We start from the raw sequence: 7,504 nt of genomic DNA on the forward strand, positions 1-7,504 counted from the left end.
CAAAGATAATGCCAAGGTGCAGGGCCTAGGGAACAGAATTGATTCTACTGTCAGGGAGTTGGGGAAGGGAAATATTTTTGTTTTGTAGACACATTGCATTTGACACATGGAGGCAGAATTGTCTGGTGAGCATTCATGGCGCTGATATCCAGAAGGAAGGTGGGGGCTGGAGATGTAGATTTAATGGCAGCCTATCTGTACCTCAATATGCTATACTCATTACCACCTCTGCTCTTTTGTTCATGTTTTCTCTGCTTCCAGAAATATCCACTTCTTTATCAGCTGAAATCTCCTGTCAAGCCCCAGTTCTTTCAGGAAGCCGTAACACCCTAGCCCACAGTAAACTCACTTTCCCACAAACTCCAATACTTCCAACAGCACTTACTGCCTGTGTCTCTCATGCACTCGGCATCTAAACAAATCATTATCATTAAGTCTCATTCTCAGCACCACAGTTCAACGGTTAAATTGTAGAGTGTGGGGCCAGACTGCCTGGGTTCAAACCCCAGCTCTACTACTTCCTAGCTGTGTGGTCCTGGGTAGGTCAGTCCACTTCCATATGCCCTTCATAGTTTCTTCATATGCAAAATGGGGACAATAGCACCTACCTCATAAGGTTGTTGTAGGAATTAAATCAGATAATATATGTAAAATGATTAGAATGGTTGCTTGGCACATAACTGTGTGAGTATTTGTAAATAAAAATGTTTGTACTCCACCAAAAATTTGGAGAATCACTTGTATTTAAACACAAATCCCAGTGTGCAACACGTTGCTAGGACTCCTACTGCAGGGATATGGGTCAACACCACCACATCCCATGGCCTATGGTGTGCTCTGGGCCCCCATTATACTGCTTCTCCAACCATTTCCTAAGCAATGGAAAAGTTGCCTTAGATATAGGACAGTTCTTCCACTTCAACTAGGCATAAGCCGTGGTGTTAGAAAGAATCAGAATGGGGGAGGAGGTAAGGGAAGTTTTTTCTCTTCCTATGGCTTCACCAAGGGCACAGACAAAGAGCACCACTTCCCCTTGGATGGACAGGAGGGGAGCTGATGGAGGGTCTATGATGGGAACTGGAAACAAAGGTGCTTAATTTATGGCTGTGTTCTATGCTGCACAGAGAGAATGTCACACATACCACCCCCACCCCTGCCTCACTACAGCCCTTTTCTGAAAGCCGAGGAAGGTAGAAGGAGCAGAGAAGCAAGGGCCATCCAAGAGAGACGGTTTATTCACCACTCTGGAGCTTCTACACCCTGTCTCAAGGACAATGCAAGGATTGTTTGCATGGGAGCCAGGAGAGCTGAGCTCTCATTCTTGAGTCGTAAATAGATATTGGGAAGACTGCAAGATTTACTGAACCTCTTTATATCTTAGTTCTCCAATCTAAAAAAAAAAACAACTGGATAATTTTCTTTTCCCAACTTAATTTATGGTGCTATTATGAGTGACAACTGAGATGATGGATTTGGAAATATTTCGCAAAGTGCAGAGCATTTACGTCACATAAAAGATCACTATCTTGAACTTCTCTCAGATGCAGAAAAAGGATATTGTGTGTTGAAGACCTCCTGGAGAAGAAAATAGCAACCTACTCCAGTATCCTTGCCGGGAAAATTCCATGGACAGAGGAGCCTGGCAGGGCAGGTTACAGTCCATGGGGTTGCAAAGAGTCGGACATGACTGGGCAACTGAGCCCACACACACAGTCACATGTGGCAGGTGAGCATTTGAAGTGTGGCTAGTCAATTGAGGTGTACTGTAAGTATAAAATACAATCCCATTTCAACGAATGTAAAATATCTCAATAATTTGTTACATTGGTTACATGACAAAATGATAAGCTTTTGGATGTATTAAATAAAATAAATTATCAAAACTAATTTCACCTGTTTCTTTGATCTTAACTGTGACTATTAGAAAATTTTAAATTACATACAAAGCTTGCATCTGTGGCTTGCATTTTATTTTTATTGGACTGAGTTGGTACATCCAGTCACATTCAGGACAGTCAGAGCATTCAGTTTCCTCCATCTTAGGCAACCCAAAGCAGCCTGTTTAGTTCAGAAGAGAAGGACTCCTGGATACAGTAGTCCCATGGACATCCTCCCTCCAACCTGGATGTTTTGTGGTCCTTGACCTCCCGTTTTAAAAGATGTGTATTTTGGTAGAGAAGACATTCATTCTCAGGAATTTGGGGAACAGGGAAGATTTGACTTTCAGGAATAGGTACTCATAGGTTGGGGGACGAAGGGTGGGGAACATTGGGTTGCTACAACAATGACTTACTGTTGAAGAATACCAAACTAATTACCACATTACAATCCTCTCAGCCTACCAGGGTGGGTAATTAGCTTCCTTTGAGGCTCCTCAAAAAAAGTAAGAAAAAGAAAAGATTCCTTCCCAGCATCTGGCTGAATTTGTCCTTTTAATTCAATTCAATCCAATCCAATTGGGAGGTAGTTGCATAAAGAGAGAAATTAACACATTAAAGGCTGAAATAAAAGTAGAGAGAGATGCGCAGAAACATCTTCCTTTAGTTCTGAAGCCAGCCTTACCTTTGCCCATCAAATGGCAAGTCCTGGGTTAATCAAAATGGAGCACTGCATAAACTGCCTTCACACATTCCACAGGAGTCCTCTGGGCTCAGGTTTCACCTGCTTTCCACACAGTCCCTTGCCCTACTTTAAAGACAAACTTGGCTAATGGGACTTATATTCTCAGAGTCCATCAGCTCTGCCCAGCGAGAATGAGAGCTCCTTATAGCTATATTACATAGACAATCAGATTTTTCCTTAACTCAAGTTTAGGCTTAGCAACAGACATCCCATTTGGGGCAATACTGCCATCAATATTGGCAGGCAGGAGTGGGGTCTGAACTCAAGGGGAATAAAGTAGAAAGATTTTGATTTATTCACGGGCAGAAGAGGAAAGAGACAACTTAAACACTAAGGAACAAAGAATCAAATTATGATGCAAATTATAGACCAAATAGCATCAATTTACTAAACCTCAATTCAAACTGAACCCAGATATTAACTGAATCATGAATTGGACTATACACACACACACACACACACACACACACACACACACATGTTTGTAAAGCTAGAAAACTCGTTCAGACCAAAATCAAACCTACTTTCTATATTTTCTAATGAACTAGAACATCAAAACATTCCTTTAACTGAACCTGAAACGAGCCAATGTTTCATTTGGTTTGAATCCCGACTAAAGAGGAACATTTTTGGCTTTCATTTGCCATCAAAGGAAGGTAGTTAAAATTCCCTGGAAATGGCCTATCTTCCACAACCTTTAGTTACTCAGGCTAAATGAAGAAATGTGGATCCATCCACAAGTCTCAGATCCAAGACAGACTGACAGAGAACAGAAACAGGGCAGTATTACCAAGTCTTAACAAAGAACAAAGTATTTCAGCCCAACCCAATGCCATTATAATTTAATGAAGTAAGTAAGTGTTAGTCGCTCATTTGTGACCACCTCTTTGCAACCCCATGAACTGTAGCCTGCCAGGCTCCTCTGTCCATGGAACTCTCTAAGCAAGAATACTGGAGTGGGTAGCCATTCTCTTCTCCAGGGGACCTTCCTGACCCGGGGATCGAACCAGGGTCTCCTGCATTGCAGGCAGCTTCTTTACATCTGAGCCCCTAAATTAATCTGTATCTGTTTCTCGCTGACAGCTCGGAAAACCTTGATGCTTTATGAAAAACTGTGTATTGTCTATAGCTCATCCTTCTTATTATCTAATTCTGTGGAATCTGTTTTACAATTTTGGAAATAACTGATAACCATGGAGAACAATTATTGTCTAGACTTGCAAGTTCTGTCTTATCCAAAATGGGAACCAAGTCTTAGAGAAGGTAAGAAACTTGAACAAATTCATAAAGCTGGGAAGTGGTAGAGTTGGGTTTTCCAGAAGGATGTCTCTCTTTCCTCTTCCATATCCTACCCCCACACCTCCCAGCTTGGAATGGTCCTGAGTTGAGGAGGAGGTAGAAAAGGGAAAATGGATATGTCAGCTCCAAACTTTACCTAAAGTACTGGTCTGCCTGAGATGGGCCTTATCCCTGTGGAATGTTCACTGAGTGGATGTCTTAGTCTTGACCCTAAACTCCCTTTTACCTTTTCGGGCTGAAATCATGTGGAGGCCCTAAACACATCATCTAAGATGAGTGCAAATGTTCTGAAAATTGCCAGAACATGAAGACTGGCTAGCCTAGAGTTTGACTTCACTTATGTTCATGAACTATCTGAAATGAAGATTTAAATTGTCTCTACTGAGGATACCACTTTAGATTTTTTTTTTTTTACTGGTAAGAAACAGGGGCTGTTAATAATTCTGATGCCAAGTAAGGTCCCATTTTCCTACCTCAAATTGGTTACTTTGTTTATCTTGTATGTGTGAGTGCATCCTCATTCCTTCTCTTTAGCAAGGGACTTCTGAAAGAACTCAGAGTTCAAGACCTAAGAATAGGTCTTGCCTGCTTAAGCCTAGGTTGGGATCTATTAAAACTCAATATAATACATGTTCATTGAGTCCTAAATGCAATCCTTCTCTGTCTCCAACACATTATACTCAGTGAGGTGCATATATTTTAGAAGGGAAATTCTGTAGGTAGCGTGCTGGAGATCAATTATTTGACGTATGTGTAAACTGTGTTTAATTACAGGTGGTCGTATCTATGTGTGCTGGGTAACCCAATTGGATACAGTCTGCAAAGAGAATCTACTTACTTCAAACTTTTGCCACCCCAGACTTTCTAACTAATGGATTATGTGATGGCTTAAGAACAGGCCCACAAATTCTCAGATATCTTTCTCTTCAAGAAATGGAGGCTGCAACCCCTTCCTTGAATGTAGGCTGGTCTTAGTGACTGTTTCCAATAAAAAGGCTAAAACAGAAGTGACAGTATATGGCTTTGGAGAACAGATCATAAAAGGCACCACATTTTCTTTCTTCTTCATTCTCTTGAATCACTGTATGGAAGAAGATCCTGCCAATGGCCATCTTGGAAGTTAATTCTACCATCCCAACTGTGTCTTGAAATGACTGCACCCCCTACTGACACCTTGACCTCAACCACATGACAACTACATGAGAGATCCTGAACCAACCAGCTTAACCACCCCAGAATTCCTGACTCACAGAAAATGTGAGATAATAAATGCTTGTTGTTTTTAAGTAGTATGCTTTAGGGTGATTTGTTTTATAGCAAGAGATAAGTAATACAGGTTAAAAATCCCAGAAATAGCCAGTGATACTCTGAAAAATTGATTAGCTAAGCGATTATTGCCAGATTTTATGAATCTATTTATTTATGTATTTATTTGGCTATACTGCATGACATGTGGGATCTTAGTTTCCTGACCAGGGATTGAACCAGTGCCCCCTGCAGTGGAAGGGCAGAGTCTTAACCACTTGACAACCAGGGAAGTCCCCAGACTTCATGAATGTTGATCAAGTGTTTCAAGTCCATTTTTTTACAAGGCCCTGCTTAGAACCTGTACAAACAATTTCATTCTCAATCCAAGTGTTAAAATCTAGGTCTTTGTAGTTTGAGCAATATGAATTTGCTTACATAGTTTCATGTGCTATTCTTATGTTTAACCAAAATATCACAAAACAGCTGCATTTTAAAAAATTCCTTCAGCAAGTATTACCTACATGTCTACTGGGATTCTAGTACCGGGCAGGGTAAAATAGGTGCTCTTGTGCTTCTATTCATTTACAAACACTATTAACATCTACTAGGACAAAGGTACTATGCTCAGCACTAAGGATACAAAAATGAACATGACACCTTGCCCTTGAGGGACCCAGGATTTGGTTGAGGAAGTAAATACATACAAGCAAATACATACTTTACAACACAGCTGTGACTATTACCCCAGAGATATGAACAACATGCTATGATATTGTGGAAAATGGAACAACTATTTCTACTTGAGGTATTGAAGGATTAATAGTTTTCAAGCAAAGAAGAGTGGTGGGTTTCAGGGATGGCATTCCAGGTGCAGGAGAACAGGGTATGCAAAGACTTGAAGGTATGAAAAGCCTGAGTTGCTTCTTCACAGTTGGGTTCCTTCTTCCCGAGAATAAAGAAATGCCCAGTGATAGGCCTGGTAGGATGAGGCCAGCAGGACCAGCTGTTTTTCTAGGCCATGGACATTTCAAAGCCAACAGGTTGCTCAAGCTGCCTCAAATTGAAGATGTGATAAGGAGTGCTTTTTGCTCTCTGCCCCAAGGCTCTCTGGCTAGAAGAATTCTCATGGTGAACCCTGAGTTTTGGGAGGATAAATGTGTAAGTTTTCTGGATCATAGAATTTCTTATCCATGAAGAATTCAAACTCAGTGCCTGAGTCTATTGAGCTTCTAAACTTGGACTTCTGTGGCCCTTTTGCTTTTTAGATCAGTGCCACTTAAAATGTGGGTGCAAGGCCTTGCACCAGAATGTAAACCAACACACTGCTGCCTTTATCAGTAAAATCATACTATGAAAAAAAGAGCTGGCTGAAGTAAATGGTTTGCTCAGTGGCATGATTTACATTTGGCACCAGCTCCAGTCTCTTCACAGACTGATAAATAGTTCATGCGTCAGCAGTGATCCCTAGACCCCTAGATCACATTTTTTACATCATGAACTATCCACTAAATAAAATCCTATATATCAAATCTCTTTATTTCCTTTGGGAACCTGACCTATATGTCCTTTACTCCTGTGAGAATGATGCAGTTTATTTTGTTTCCCTTTTTGTTTTGACTTCTAAAAAATTCAAAGTTACATTTAAAGCTCAAGGGCATCTACCATGTTGCCACTTTGAGGTAAGTAGCTCTTTTTTTTTAACCTTCTTGTTTTTGATTCTGATTTTCTATCCCAAATTTATGTTTGACTTGATTATATCACTGATGATGCATTTGCTGGATGACATTGAGAATAATGGCAATGAAGAGAACCATAACAAACAGCATTACAGCAAGCATGGCAAGTGGGCCAGACTTCTGGTCTGTACCCATTTGAGTAGAATTGGGGTTGTAGCTGTATCTCCATGATGCCAAACAAATTGAACTTGTTAGTCTCTGAATGGATAGAATTGGTCTCACGGAGACACAGTGGTGTTCATGAGGAACTCATTCCTCTGCATGCAGAGGGTACTGGCCTCCATAAATGAAGTCAGCGTGCACAGTTAAGAGAAGAGCACTCACCGTCTTGGTCGTTACCTGAGTCAGCTGGAGACTTGCTCCGGCGCGTGGGGCCAGGGCTCTTGGCTGAACTCTTCTGAGGTGTTGGGGACGCCTTGGGGCCAGCTGTGGCTGATGGGTTTCCCTTCATGACTCGGCATTCTGGTGGAAAAGGACACAGATGGCTTAGTAGAGCTGGGGAGAACCAAGACTCAGCGTGTTACCAACTTCTGGAAACTGGAATAAGCACCTCATGCCAAAGCACCTCATGTCTCAGGACTACAAGGTGGTCCTCAATG

The 7,504-nt window shown here is 41.4% G+C and overlaps 1 long non-coding RNA gene across 1 annotated transcript in view; it reads right to left on the reverse strand.

Moving 5' to 3' along the window:
- LOC104983268 overlaps positions 1-7,504 on the reverse strand; it is a 17,662-nt gene that overhangs the window by 8,014 nt on the left and 2,144 nt on the right. The window contains exon 2 of the long non-coding RNA XR_824608.1: positions 7,245-7,367. This is a non-coding gene — a long non-coding RNA (uncharacterized LOC104983268). The remainder of the gene's footprint in view (positions 1-7,244; positions 7,368-7,504) is intronic.

The sequence above is a fragment of the Bison bison genome, unplaced genomic scaffold, assembly GCF_000754665.1.
Source record: "Bison bison bison isolate TAMUID 2011002044 unplaced genomic scaffold, Bison_UMD1.0 scf7180017862137, whole genome shotgun sequence".
NCBI classification, from domain to species: domain Eukaryota; kingdom Metazoa; phylum Chordata; class Mammalia; order Artiodactyla; family Bovidae; genus Bison; species Bison bison.